The following is a 16,442-nucleotide window of genomic DNA, read 5'->3' on the forward strand; positions in this document are numbered from 1 at the left end:
AAGGGTGTTAAATGTCCGCCATCATTCAGCACTTTCACCTGTAACAGTTAACAATATGGATAAAGAAAAATATTCTGGTAAGGGTTAAGATGTCAATAATATCAAGATCGGGATTTCTGTAAAAAAAGAAATTTTTAGTTTTTTACCTTTTAGACGTCAATATACAAAATTTGAAGAAAAAAAAATTCCATTCAAAACAGGAATCATTACCCTACAATCTTATCTCTATGACATTTTATCAAGAAATTACTTGTTGTAGTGTTATTGAACGAAATATAGCTAGAAAACGCATTTTTGTTTATTTTGCAGATACCATGCCTTCAACATCCGGCTTCATTTGCACACGAATTTTGACACATACCGAAAAAATGCATAGAAGCAAATCTGTGCAGAATTTAATTTGCTAAATTATTAGTCTCTATACCCTTTATGTATACAAGGCACCATTTTCTTGAAAAAAAAATGAAAATAGGAACAAATTACCCTGTAAAGTCATTTGTAAAGTCTCTGCTGAACAAGTTTTCTTTGGTGACGTCCCATTTTCTTTGCCTCTACAATTCGTCACACCTGGCGTGCCGGGTCACGTAAATCCAATCATTTAAACTATGTATATAACTGTTTACCTGTCTTCGATTTGTGTACCATGTATTCTTCTTTCGCAGGCATCAAGATTGTATTCAACTTCAATTCTGTCTATTTGCATATTGTAAAGTGTACTCGTTCGCTGCATTTATTATTAATTATTATCGACCTCAGGTCACCCTTGCTCCCATTGTATTCCGCGGCGCGACGTCAGTCTGCCGCAATATAAACTGCCTGGATCATGAATAAAGTAGCAGTACTCTTTTACCTGATCATTTTTTGCACCTCTTAAAGTGGTGACCCCGGAGTGGTTCCCGGAGCCATTATCGGACCCATACGGAGACTCACTCTTGGCTCCAGAAACTAACTCACGCCCCTAACGGTCTAACTACAGCACTGTACCCAGCGTTCGGGCATGCTGACTCTCATCGGCAAAATCAAGTTTTCTATGGTGACGTCCCATTTTCTTTGCCTCTACAATTCATCACACCTGGCGTGCCGGGTCACGTAAATCCAATCATTTAAACTATGTATATAATTGTTTACCTGTCTTCGATTTGTGTACCATGTATTCTTCTTTCACAGGCATCAAGATTGTATTTAACTTCAATTCTGTCTATCTGCATATTGTAAAGTGTACTCGTTCGCTGTATTTATTGTTATTTATTATCGACCTCAGGTCACCCTTGCTCCCATTGTATTCTGCGGCGCGACGTCAGTCTGCTGCTATATAAACTGCCTGGATCATGAATAAAGTAGCAGTACTATTTTACCTGCTCATTTTTTGCACCTCTTAAAACCCTACGAAAATGAGTTTTTCACAAAAATAAGCCACAAAGCTACCAACATGGAAAGGCTATCATACCATTTTTTACTTCTATTGATGCAACAAACAAAATGGCACAAATAAAGTTTTGCCACCTTGGATGGTACCAATATCTGGTCCGGCCCGCATATTCCTGAAGTCTGGAAGAAAATAAACCTCTCGTATATTAGAACCAATCAGAGTGTGATTTGGAGTGGTGACGTTGTGAGACTCCGCCCTCCTAGTAAGAGTCAGTGCGCACTATGGAAATAGCAATACAGACCTAGCACTGAAGAAGTTCTCAAGAGTCTGAATTCAATAAAAACTCCTAACCAGTTGAACAGTTTGCTGCATTGCACTGGAAGTGCAATAAGGAATGGTGGAGCTGGGCGAGGTAAGATATCTTGTCAGCCAACCTCCATTGCAAGACGCTCAACTGGCAGGCCAAGAGGAGCTGCACCACTGTGTTTATAAAGGCCGCCATCCATAGGTGCTGGCTGTGTCATCACAACCCAAACGTCCCCGTAATTTGGCTCACAACATTTCTTGCAACGTGGCTAATGGAAAATCTCATGGCACAAATCTTTAAGTGGAAAATAGTGATACTTATGTATTTTTTATTGGCATATATTTAATTCAAATGCAAAGGGGAAACTTATTTTCTGCTTTTTATTTCTCTCACTTCACAATAGTTTTTGATTAGTGTTAAAGCATCGTATTAATTTTATGTATTTATTATAGCTCTTAAGACAAATGAATTATTAAATTTTTATTGTGTCTGGTTGACAATGGAACTGTGCAATTTGGATTCGATCAACTTTGGAATGATGTACAGTATGAATAATCTTTTGTATATATATTTTTTCTTATATTCCAAGCTATGCAGTTGCTTGATCAGTGTTGATTTAAAAATTTACCATGAAATATCAGCAAAGGAAAACTTGTTGGTATCCAAGGCTGCAATGGTAATATGTATAAAATAAGCAAAGCAAAAGTTGTGCATAGTTTAGGATATCTGCACAACAAAACCTGTGCATAGCCTAGGTTGCAATAGATATGGTAAATTTGTTCTTTAGGACTTATCTGTGCTAAAAGGTAAATTTTATGTTTTCTGGAATATTTTTCTTTGATTAGAATGAATTTCCTACTCATTTCCATTGGATTTTATAAACAGATATGACTTTTTTTTGTTACTTATTTCAACATAGAATTAACCTAGCCTAACCAAAACCCAACCACCTAACCTAAAAATAAAGATCTATATTTCCGGTCTCACACCATGTATACCTCCGAACATGAATCGTACCATCTGTATGCTAGCCTAAACTGTCTTTAAACAGGTAAATTTCATAAATATTGAGTCAAAACTACAAAACAATCACAGAAAATATATATGTATATAAGCAGCAAAGAACAAATCAACTTGCAGTGGAAATATATGTGATCAACAAAGCAAAATTTGCACATGCTAAAGAGTGCAATGATTCCAATGAAAATTCAGTTAAAGTAACAAAAATCTTAAACTTTCAGCCTATATTGGTCTACTTCATGTACTAAATGCCTACATGTCTAGGCCAATATGAGTAGTTAAGTCATTTCCAGGGGTGAAGTATTATGTAATGAAGCAGCTGATTGCCAGCAGCTCTTCCGTGTGTTTTTCATTGAGCAATGTTGCCATATGCCTTGCGTATCGCAGTACCTTTTTAATAACTATATTTACCAATATTATAACCTATTAAATAAGATTATATTTTCAAAACTGGTGCTTCTGCATAAATTATGTAATGAAAGCTGATTGCCAGGGAGATAGCATCATAGCAGCTCTTTTGCGAGTGTTTCATTGAGCAATGTTGCCATATGCCATCCTAGTTCTTTTTATGATACATAAGCGCCAGGGTAAATATTAGCTGGTACTACATATTTGATACATACATACATCTATAATAACTATATTTACCAATATTATAACCTATTATATAAGATTATATTTTCAAAACTGTTGTTTTTGCATGAATTAAGAAAAGTGTATAGGTGGTAATACTACGAGGGCTCCAAATCTCGCTCTGATTGGTTCTAATATCCGAGAGGTTTATTTTCTTCCAGACTTCGGGAATATGCGTCCGGCCCATGGACTAATGGTATGGTTTCATGAACCAGTAGCACCATTTCTCGCCACAGCATCCATCATGGCCCCTTTTAGAGAACTCTTGAAGAAACCTGCAGGAAAACACATCTGTTGGGATGATCAACTAAAAACAAGATTTAAACAAGCACAGAATGCCATATGCCAGCTGGCCAAAGAAGGCCTTTCATACTATGATAAAGCCTGCCCTACTGTGATAAGGCCCTGCTGCAAGGGTGGATGGAGGATTGCTTTATGTGGTAGCCACTATCTTACACCCACTGGGGTGAAATATGCATCCATGGAAGTGGGGGCTCTAGTGGTAATTTGGTGCCTTAAGAAGGCTAGACTCTTCCTATAAGGATGACTGAACCTCACTATCATCATGGACCACTGCCCACTCATCAAGTTTCTGGGTAATAAGGCCTTGGGAGATGTGGCTAACCCTAGGTTGTTTAGACTGAAAGAAAACCCTGAAGTTCAAATTCAGTGTCAAGTATCTACCAGGAAAAAGGAACTGCTCTGCCAATTCCCTGCCATGGTTCCTTAAACCTTAGGACAACTCCTGACACAGACAACACCAAGCTGGATGAAGACCTAATGATAGTGGTAGTCTCCACTGCCACTGAAGCCCTAGACCATAGATGAAGAGATCATCAAGAGGGCAGCAACTGATGATTCCGTATATCAGTTATTAATGTCTAAGATATAACCTGGAGACTGGCACCAGCAGAAGTTGCAAGAAATAGTATGTCTACACTCAGCCTACAGTGTCAATGACCGATTGGCTGTTGGCAGAGAATTAATTACGTACACATATGATCAAGAATGTGCCTGTTTACTTATCCCCAAAAGTCTCCGACAACAAGAGGCAAGTAATTTGCATACTGGTCATGTAAGGGACCAATGTGTGGTCCCAGGGCATCGCGTCATCCTGACCAGCGTCATCCTTCAGTCTGCTGCCCGCCCAAAGCCCAAGCCCTTCGCGCCCATTTGACATTGTCAGCAAGACGATTTCTGCTATCCAGGCCTTGCTTGGAGGGGGGAGTATTGTAAGGGACCAATGTGTGGTCCCAGGGTATCGCGTGTGGCGAGTCAGGCCATTGGACAAAACAAGATCCAACAAAGCATCCCGTTCTCTCTCCCTCCTGTGCATCAGCAGCGATCGCTCAAAGGAATGCAACTTCTTCCATTCAACATTTCTGTCATTGTTGTATCAATTCATTTACGATCACGACTACTTACATTGCCATGCAAGCATTCCAACCATGTACTCGTAATGTTCCACCGAATCTTCTGTATCAAACTGTTTCTGTTTGTGAAGATGCCAAACGTCTTGCCATTTCACACATATTACACTACTGCATTGTATTCATTAATCTGTCTTGAACCTCATGCAAATGTTCATATGTGGAATTTCCTGGCCTTTCCATTAATATGTTTTATTATTGTACGTTTATTATGTCTCTCAGAATCGTCATCTGTTTGTCTGTCGAGAAGCACAGAATATGTCTGAAACATAATCTCTGTTTTGTCTCGTTTGTGTGTAGAAACTACATTGTGGCTCGCACCAGCCAATAACAACCTCAAAGATTCTGTACATTCATTCAGTAAGGAACTAGCAATAATATAGACAACACCCAGCCAGTATGTCAGTCAATACCTTTCTGACAGTCATCAAGACCTCAACTCCATTTCGTAAAGGGCCCAGCTCTCTGTTTACTGGCCAGGTATGGAAGGAGACTTACAACACCACAGGTCGACCTGCACTTTGTGTGACATACATGCACCATCTCTAGCTATAAAAATGATCCTCACACCTCCCCCAGACTGCCCCTTTCAGTGCACAGAAGTGGACTTGTTTCAAATGGAGGGGCATACATACAACTAGGAAAATACTTCACCCGTTGAAGGGCACCCGAACAGATCTCCACAGACAGTGGTACCAACTCAGTAAATGATGAAATGTTCACATTCTTCAGGAGGTGGGTTACTGCAGTCTGAAGTTCTGCCAATTACCCACAGTCAAATGGTAGGGCAGAGGCAGCTGTCAAGAATGCAAAGTGAATAATTAGAGCCAACACCAGAGGAAGAGGGAATCTCCATAAGGATACAGTAGGCTATCCCTCGCCATCCTCCACCCACATATGAGGTGGAAAAGTCCCTAGTGCAACTTGCTACTGGAAGACAATTATGCCACAGCGTACCCACAACCAGACAACATCATTATAAAGTAACTAGGCACTGGCACCGGACACTCAGAAAACAGAAACTGGCAATGGCAAAAGCATAAGAATAACTGTGTTCTGTGGACACACCCAAACGGCTGATGTCATTTTAGACAGGTGCCTGTGTTTGAATCCAAAATCAGGCCTCCAACAGGTGGGACAGAACAGGTGTTGTGACAGAAACTCTCCTACACCGTCACTACACAATAAGATTAAATGGCAGTGGCTGCTTTTCCTTGCACAACTGAAGACACCTGAGAAAAATCACTGTAAGTGACTTGCCACCCACACCCACTGTACTGCCCACACCCACTTTGCCATTGTGCCCTGTAAGAAATAAATCCAAACCTGCATAGATGACAGATTGTATACGTTAAATACATGGATTAATTGATCATTTTCTCTGTTAAAGAGATTTTCTTATTTTTAAAAAAATAGTCAAGAGTTAATGTCGTTATGTTTGTCTTAGTACATTCTTGTGCTGGCTAACGTTCCCAATCGTTTATGATGATTGTTTTTTATTTGTTTTGTTTCTCAGTCTCTCTTGTCTTAAAGTGTCTGTTAAACAATTACTTTCATTAACTGTTTCTTTATTTACTAGTGAATTTTGTGCAAAAGATGACTTTAAAAGAATATTGTTATTGCTAAATTCTTGGAGAGGAGATGCAGGGGTTTTTATTATACGAGCTGTGGGCTGTCTCTCAGCAACTAAGATGTTACTGCCTTGACACTGCCTCTGCCTGTACCTTGCCCTCATCTAGAGAGCATGTCCTATTCTTTGTAAGAGCTTATAAAACAAGTAAAAAATGTGTTGAAGTTCCTTTGGCGCAACTGAGTTTTCTGTACAGCCGCTACAGCGTATAATCAAGGCCACCAAAAATAGGTCTATCTTTCGGTGGTCTCGGTAGAATGCTGTATGAACCATAGCCCGTGAAACTTTAACCACAGCCCGGTGGTGGCCTATCTTATATCATTGCCAGAAGCACGATTAAGGCTAACTTTAACCTTAAATAAAATAAAAACTACTGAGACTAGAGGGCTGCAGTTTGGTATGTCTGATGATTGGAGGGTGGATGGTAAACATACCAATTTGCAGCCCTCTAGCCTGGGTAGTTTTTATGATCTGAGGATGGGCAGAAAAAGTGCGGACAGAATAAAGTGCAGGCAGAATAAAGTGTGGACAGACAGACAAAGCCGGCACAATAGTTTTCTTTTATAGAAAACTAATAAAGGCCTTCAGTCCAACACAATATGATTGCAAAATTTATCTTCAGTCACTGGCAGTAGAGCGAAGGTGTTTGAAAAAAAAAGTGCAAATGGTGATACAATCAACTGATTTGGCATGAGAACTCTTACTATCCACATAAGTCAAAATCAACCCCGGCCACCTCAGTATATGGCCATATTCAAGATGGCTGACACTTTTCCAAAATGGTGGCAAATTTGCTCTATATTTTAAATATATTTCCATTCCTTAAGCCTGCAAAAATTGCATACTGTCCATATAATGATTGTGAATTCATATTCTGGTATTCTTACTGCTATTAAGAGATCAAATGAACACACTTCTTCAATATGGCTACCATTATTAGTAAGTGTACCTCCAGAGAGCTGTGCAGCTAAAAATCCAGAGTTGTAGCACTTGCATCTACCATAGCATTCCTTACATTCACACTTATTCAGTTCTTGGAATGATTCTGCTACTGCTGGCAAATCTGTCCAATATGGAAGCACCATCAATCTGTTGCCATCCCCAGTGTCTTTGACTGGGCATGGCTGGACAGCTTACTGAAGACTTGCTCCTAATGTGCCTTGATGCATCTGCCCATTCTGTACCAGAGATGGTGGGAATTTTGATTTTTATGTAGAAAGAATACATTTAAGTCACGTTGTCTGTTCTGGCATGAGATGAAGAGGACTGAGCATATATTATGGTCTTCCTTCATGGTTTGCAGTGACTGTTTGCTCTCGGACTCTGTAGCAGGCATCTTGTGACTGAGCAGTAAAATTTTGTTCTTATGTATTGGCTCATAGTCTCTCAATAAAGTTTGATAATTGTGGCTTTCCAAGGCTCTTCATAGATTCCAAGGATTCACTAACTTTGCTGTCCATACTTTCATGAATGTCTAGCACAGTCAGATCCAATGTATTTTCTTCAACAGGGTTGTCCATTTCTGTGATTATTCTCCTTGGATTCTCAATCATTTCAAGAAATCTTTTCTGCGCATTTTCAGTTTCATCATGATGCTTTCCCTCAGATTTAGATCAGCATCGCTTCTAGTCTCTAACTCATCAAGCAGGCAGCTTACTTCAGGACCGCCCCCCTCCACTTTCTGAGAGTATCTGCATCTTCAAATAGGCCAATGGTTCCTCCATCTCCTTTCACATGAGTATTATCTGTTCTGTGCTTGGTCTATAGCCATTGAGGAAAAATGCCGAGTGGTTTTATGAACAGTGACGATGTCCCAAAGACCGCCATCATCATGCCGTTCGGGACTTATACATTTTCCTATTCCACCTTCAGTCTCAGGAACGCAGGTGCCACATTCCAGTGCCTGATGGACACTATCTTGGGGGATCTTCCTTCCTGCATCTGCTGCGTCGATGACATTCTCAGCTTCTCCAGGTCTCCAGAGGAACACCTTTGCCACGTCCGCAACATCCTGAAACATCTGCAGGACAGCGGACTAGTTGTCAGGTTCGACAAATGCATTTTCAGGACAGAAAAAAGTAGACTTCCTTGAGCACGAGATTTCCCCAGCAGGAGTGTGCCCCACGACCTCTAAAGTAAAAGCTATAGAGAATTTCCCGAAACCACAAACCATCAAGGCCCTTCAGGAGTTTTTCGGGATGATAAACTACTACCGACGTTTCATCACAGATGTCGCCCGCACTATGTACCCTCTGACATCAATCCTGAAGGGCAAGCCAAAAACACTGACCTGGGAGGCTCCGCAACAGCAGGCATTCATAGAAACAAAGACAGCCCTCGCCAATGCCACTACCTTGACTCACCACAACCCCGCAGCCACCCTCAGACTGACAACGGACGCCAGCAACATCGCCTGCGGCACAGTACTCGAGCAATTAGTGAACGGCACCCCCCAACCCTTGGCTTTCTTCAGCCGCAAGTTTTCGCTAGCAGAGACCCACTACAGCACCTTCGACAGGGAGCTGCTGGCTATCTACCAGGCCGTGAGACACTTCAAGTACCTGCTGGAGGGGACCAAATTCACGATCCTGACAGATCACAAACCCTTGGTGCACACATCTGCAAAGCAGGGAGACTCGTGGCCTGCAAGGCAACAGCGACACCTTACCGTCATCTCCGAATTCGGGTGCACCATCAGTTACATCCCTGGCAGGAAGAACCCAGTAGCAAACGCCCTGTCGAGAGTAGAAATCAATTCCCTTCACTTCGGCATCGACTACGAAGACCTGGCGAAAGAACAAGCAGCAGACCCAGAGACAGCAGACAACAGAACGGCAGTGACGGCTCTTAAGTGGGTAGACATGCCCTTAGGAAACTCGAACACAACTCTCCTATGCAACACCAGCACAGGCCGCCCCTGCCCCCTAGTACCCAAGGAGGAAGCAGGCATTTGACATAGTCCATGGTCTCTCCCATACATCAGGGTGCACAACGGTGCACCTCATGACTGACAAGTTTGTCTGGCATGGCATCAACAAGGACGTCCGACAGTGGGCAAGGAGCTGCATCCCATGCCAGGCGAGCAAAACATCCTGGCACACAGAATCCAGGGTGGGCAACTTCCCCCAGCCTTGTCGGTGCTTCGGCCACATCCACATTGACGTTGTCGGGCCTTTTCCACAGTCGGGAGGAGCCAGATACCTCCTGACGATCATAGACCGCTCCACCCACTGGCCTGAGACAACCCCCATGGAGGAGGCATCAACAGTGTCATGCGCAGAGGCCCTCCTCTCCAGTTGGATCAGCCGTTTCGTAGTGCCGGACAGCATCACTACAGACAGGGGTCCAGCCTTTCTGTCAGAGTTCTGGGTCTCCTTGGCACGCCTGATGGGTACAACACTACACAGCACAACGGCCTACAACCCCGCAGCGAACGGCATGGTCGAGAGGAAGCACTGCTCTCGTAAGGCAGCTCTCATGGCACGTTGCACCGATGAGAGGTGGAAGGAACAGCTCCCCTGGGTCCTGCTGGGTCTCCACACTGCACCGAAAGCAAATGGCGACGCCTCCCCTGCTGAGAAAGTCTACGGGGAGACACTGGCCGTTTCGGAGAATTCTTCCCGCCATCAGCTGATGGCGCTGACACCCCACTCCAACTACCTCAGTGATTGCGTGATTAATGTTGTTTCATCCAATAATTGCTCCTCTAATTATTGTCTTGGCGGGGGAGTATTTGTAAGGGCGCCAAATCACCTCCATTCTTGTGTTTCGCTCCTAATAAGTACATTAATCACGTCATATGTGTTACTTGTTAATATTTCAGATTCTTTATGCATCTCATTGTACACATCATTGTACGGCCTTTCCGCCGATATATATATCTGCCTTTTACATGTTCTGTAATGCATTATATATGTATGTCTTCTTATGCCTGTTAACAAACACAATTTCTGTATGGACGCAGTGGGGGGCCTCAGGTCGCCCGCTACCTTTCCGTCTGCTTTCCGCATTATAAATACTTGTTGAGAATGATAAAGAATCAGTCTTTCACTTCTGACATTTCTGAACCTCACGCCAGCACTAAGTTCGGCCAAAAGTTTCTCATCTGGCAAGTTGATGGCTCATTATTGCAGGTTTTCAGATAAAGGAAATGTCATGGCTAAACATAAATCTTTGACTGCTGCTGGTTTGTCAAAAATAAAGCAGATTCCTTCTTTCTTAGTCTTAGTCTTCTACATCTTCTTCACCTGTCATTTGGGTACTACATGTGAATTTTGCACATGGGGCATCATCTTCTTCTTTTGTCTTGCACAATGAGTTTCCTTTCATATTGCATTTAAGTTGCAAAATTCAGGAATATTTGTAGCAAGGGCAACATTGCCAGCACCAGTGAATCCACTCGTCTTTCTTGTGTGTCCCATTGGCACAAGCAACAAAGCTTCCAGTTAATTTTAATGTCTCCCTTTAGGAAAGACTGCGATTTACAAGATTGTGCTGCCATTGCTTCTGCTCTATAGGCTGAGGGTTTATCCTTTTGCCACCTGCACAACATATATGCATGATCATTCATGCAAAGCTATTTAATTCCCATATGTACACCTTCCAGAAGACTATAGCCCCGCCTTCTTTGGCTCAGCTTTCCTGCACTGACACATCCTGCCTATTCAGGCACAGATGTTTAGCTGAACAGCATTTGGGAAACTAATGACATATTATGTCGACCAGGCTGAGTTTCACAATTATAGTGTCAACCAATGTGCCCAGGTAGTGCACTGACACTCCACTATTACACTGTCATATTGAGCTCATCGACCATTTTTCTAAATGGGGATAAAAATAAATTAAGGACTTAATCCATTTGCAGCCTACAAAAATGAACTGATCAAGTTGAAATTACCCCAAATCCATGTACTACCTGAAGTTTACCTCCTGTATGAACTTAAGTACAATTATTTGAACTTTAGTCGGCCATATGGGATATAGTGACAGCCAGCTTAGATGTTTCTAGGCAACAAAATTACGTATCTTAGAACTTAAAGACTTGCTTTCATATTTTAACATAAACTAAGAGTGACTGAGGAATTCCACTGTGACTGAACAATTAAATGTCATATTCACATATCCACAGAAAGTCATTTTGAAAATCTTCCGGCCATCTTGGAAAACGGCAAAATTCTCTATAGCTGGAGACTGATTAAGAGAAATAAAGCCAAGAAGAATTGTGTAGAATTTCATGCTTGTATCACCATTTGCACTTTTCCTGTTATTTTGGAGTTACCTGCTCCACTTTGAGAAACAATTGTGGTTCATGGTGTTCTGGCTGTATTATTTTAAGGTCTATAGTTGCTTCCTGAGAATGAACTTTACCCAAAGCTTGAGATGTTTCACTGTATTTGCTACAGAGATGTTTATAGAAAGCAGTATAAACAATATGGAAAACATCTGGATGATTTATGTAGTCTCTACCTCAGACTAATAGCATTGGACTAGGATATAACAAGCCACTAACCTAAACTGTTTAACAGTGAAGCTTGACGATTATCGATTGATGACTGATTGATAGTTATTTGGCGTCGACGAATATCCGAATTATGGGACAGAAAGATTACAAAAGAGGCTTCTAGCAACGTTCTTTGTTGCTAAGCGTAGCTTCAGTCATATTTATGTTTGATTGTTTTTCAACCATTTATTGATGTTATCATTATCATCTTCTCCAGAGAAGGTTGACTGCTGTAGTTCATTCTTGTGTCCTGTTGCGTAGAGCCTTCGTATACAAGTGCAGACTATTTATATTTTAGTTTTTCAGTTTGCCTCTTCCTGAACTGTTTTGGTCTGCTGAATTTGCTAATGTTACCTTAATTTTGTTATTTTTGTTGCCATAATTGTTATCAATGCCTTTTTTTTATTTCCCTTGCACTGATTGCTATCATTAGTGGAATGGTTGTTTACCAACTGATCTACTGTATGATAAGCCTGATCAATAACGTCATATAAATCTATCGTTACAATAGCCCAACTCACACATTGGCGATTCAAGACTGCACACGTCGTAATGGCTAGTTTTGGCAATCATAGTCATCAGTCGCATACGCAATTAACCATACTGACAGCACTGTGCACGTCGAGATGAGATTATGTATGTACGTAGTCGTACGCGCTTCTCACTGATGATTCAGGGCATGGCGATGCATGACGAATCAATTGCGTTTTAGTTACATCACATGGTAGGCTAATATGTGCAATGGCATTGTGACTGTGTTGTGGACATGGATGCCACCACATATAAAGTGCCAGGTGAACTCGTCACTGATCGCTCTCGTTGCAGCTGCAGACAGAGCAAGAACATGAAGGAGATGGGTTTGCTACACCTCTTACCTGAGAAGCAATATGACCCTGAATTAGTAAAATGCATTTTGGATTTTCACAATGCCATATTGCAGTTAAGAATCCTAAGGTGCTTGGAGGAAATAAAACGCAAGAAACATGGAAAATATAGATGTTGCTGGCTCTGGCCCTACTTACAACACAGACAAGAGAAAGGATGCTATGACAGGAATTTTACCAGGATTATGGGGGAGCTTTTCGATGAAATTGTGGAGTGTGTCACACCCTACAAAAGAAGACCCTCACATTCTGGAGGAGGCCCAGTGAGCCAGGCCTGCGTGTTGCAGTTACCCTACATTACCTACAAGAGCCTGTCCTACCAATTCTATGTAGCTTCCAACACGATCTGCAGTATTGTGCCTGAGACTTCTAGGGCCACTATGGCTGCCTATGGAGATGAGGTCATGAAGGTACCCAGCACCCCAGAGGAATGGAAGGAAGTAGCCCTTGGGTTTGAGCAATGATGGAATTTCCCACACACCCTTGGAGCAATAGACGGGAAACACATTCGCATCTAGAACCCAACCTTTGGAGGAACTCATTATTTTAATTATATAAGAAGTTTTACTCTGTCATTCTACTAGCAGTTGTTGACGTTGACTACAAGTTCCTATACGTGGATGTAGGTGCCATAGGGTCTGATTCGGACAGTGGTGTCGTTGCCAAGACAGCTCGGCAAAATGGTGGATCAACATGAAGCCAACCTGCCTGCCCCTGAAAGATTGGCAAACGAATCTTAAGATAAACCCCCAGTCGACTATTTCTTCATTGGAGATGATGTCTTCGCTTTTAAGCAGTATATATGACGAGACCATACCCTGCACGATGCCTGACAAAACTTGAACACATTTACAACTATCGACTAAGCAGGGCAAGATGTACAGTGGAGAACGCCTTTGGAATCCTAGCAAGCAGGTAGATATTGTTCACAATTATTTTTACTGTCTTTATCTGGCCTGCTTGTTGAAATGCGTATGTAATATGAAATAACATTTGTATACCATCTAATAACTAAATCATCCAAGCCGCCAATGAAGAATTAGAGGAATTTATTTCTGATGATAGAAATTCATTTCTCGTCATAATGTGGTTCGGATTCCACAATAAGCTGTAGGTCCCGTTGCTAGGTAACCAGTTGGTTCTTAGCCACGTAAAAATAAGTCTAATCCTTCGGGCCAGCCCTAGGGGAGCTGTTAACCAGCTCAGTGGTCTGGTTAAACTAAGATATACTTAATAACTAAATCAATATTTTCCATTTGTCTCCCACAGGTTCAGAATGTTTCACACGCCCATAAATCTTCATCATGATCGTATCGAGTCCGTGGTGTTGGCCGCTTGTGTTGCATAACTTAATTGTGACGAGATGTCGTCATGCCATGAGTGAGGGAGATCATGAGGAGTCAGTGACACATGAGGTCCTACCTGGTAGCTGGAGGTCAGACGTAGGCCTACTTTACCAAGCTAGATTTCCCCACACCGGCAGACAGCAACCATGACCGGGAAGGCTCAACGTGACCACCTGCGTGAATATGTCAACTCCCCTGCAGGCTCCATTCATTGGCAGGAATCTATGATATAAGGAAAAAATAGAAAATGCCTTATGTCTCTTATTTCAGAATATGTTCATCTCGAGAAATGGGAGTAATTCATGAAATCCTTACTGATTATTAAAATGTAACATTTCATGCACATTCTAGTAATTTGTATTTTATTGCATTATCAGCTTGTTAGTATTTTATTATCTGACTGACTTGTGACAACTAACTTAAAGAATTTTACGTATATAATATAAAATTATATTTGTAGATGTGAAAAGTTACACCTTTCACCACTTGCTGGACCCGTGGGCGCCGAAACCCACATGTTGTGTTTCCCGGTTGCACATAAAGCCGGACGAACATACCTCGATCTAGTCTGGACGGGGCTAATGCGCGACGGGACGTGTCCAGCGCGGGAAAGTAGCAATTACGCATCATTGAATGCTAATTAACGAAGCACCTGTGAGTAGTTGGTAATAAGCACTGAAAGATTCTTTAACATCACCCGACCTATGACACAGCAAGTGAGGTAGGACAAGTGATTGAGATTTGTAAATGTGTCCACCGAGGTTCAGTTCCTAAATTATCTTGAACTTGTAGTAAATATTTTGCTAATTAATATTTGATTAACGTAACGAAGCCTACGTCGGCTTCAATTGTAATGTGGGATTCTTTTATTTGAGATATAATTTAGCTGGGGAAAATTCCTTTATTCGTGCATTTAGTGATGAGTACTTGTATGTAAATAATAGTTATAAATGAATTAGTTTTTAAGTCAACATTTTAAAACGTCTCATTGAGCCTTCCCTAGTTTGTAGACGTCCTCATCATCCTTTGCAATCCTTTAGCTAACAACATCAGCAAGGAAACAGTGCGTTGTGGATGAAAATTCACAACAGTATATATATAAAGAAAATAATGTTTAAAAACTATGTAAATTTTCTAAACAAAAGCTAAGATCCAAAAAATATTGATATTAATAACGATTACCATATGTATTTCAATTTTTAGTTGTAGTCACTGTCATTTTTATCTATATCTGAAGCTCTCAAAGTATAAAAAAAATTACTGAGAATCTTGAATCCAATATATAAACTTAAGAAATAGTTTTCATGTTATTTTTTTTTCTTTACCTTACTATTTACTGGTTTTCAGTGTCATTTTGTCTTTATCTGAACTTATGAAAATATACCATACCTTCATTCCTATCCAGTTTAGTAACCTTGAAAATACTGGACATGGCTTGTAAAAATTATGTAATTGAGGAAATTGTTACAAAAAAAAATCACTCTGTTCAACATTTTAATTGTTGAATAAATAAGTGGGTTTTAAAGAAAATAACAAAAATGTAATATTTTTAAGTATTTTGGTAATTTCAAGTATTCTTATATAAAATATTTAGTAATTAGTGTTTTTAGGAAAATGTAATACACAACATAAACATTGTATACATTTTATCATATTACAAAAATATACATATACAATTTACAGTAGCATATAGAAGAGTTACAAGAAGAACTTTTTTCTTTTTATTATTGTGAACGCAATAACAAAAAGAAAAAAGTCAGGGAACAAAAAGACACTAAGGAGGCATTGTCTTTTCCGGCGCAACAGTCGAAGTGGCACTTGAAGTAGTGGGTATTAAGGAGCCTAAGAAACTGGTACTTGGGAGGCTCACATTATGGAGATATGCCACAGGCAAAGATGGCAGAGTATGTATGTAAGAAGTAGGACGGGATTGAGTAGCATACTGGCTGGGTGTTTACTGGTTTATTGTTGGTTCCTTACTGAATGAATGTACAGAATCTTCGAAGATGTTATTGGCATGGGCCGGCCGAATAGTAGCATCTACACAGACAGAACAAAACAGAGGCAATGCTTCGGACATCTGTGTTTGTCGGCAGACAAACAGATGGCGATTGTGAGAGACATAATAAACGTACAGTGATAAAACATACATCAATGGAAAGGCCAGGAAATTCTACATATGGCCAATTGCATGTGATTCGAGACAGATTAATGAATACAATGCAGTAGCGTAATATATGTGAAATGGCGAGACGTTTGGCGTCTTCACAAACGGAAACATACATTCAGTTTGATACAGAAGATTCGTTGGAACATTATGAGT

The sequence above is a fragment of the Macrobrachium rosenbergii genome, chromosome 9 (genome assembly GCF_040412425.1).
Source record: "Macrobrachium rosenbergii isolate ZJJX-2024 chromosome 9, ASM4041242v1, whole genome shotgun sequence".
Lineage (NCBI taxonomy): Eukaryota > Metazoa > Arthropoda > Malacostraca > Decapoda > Palaemonidae > Macrobrachium > Macrobrachium rosenbergii.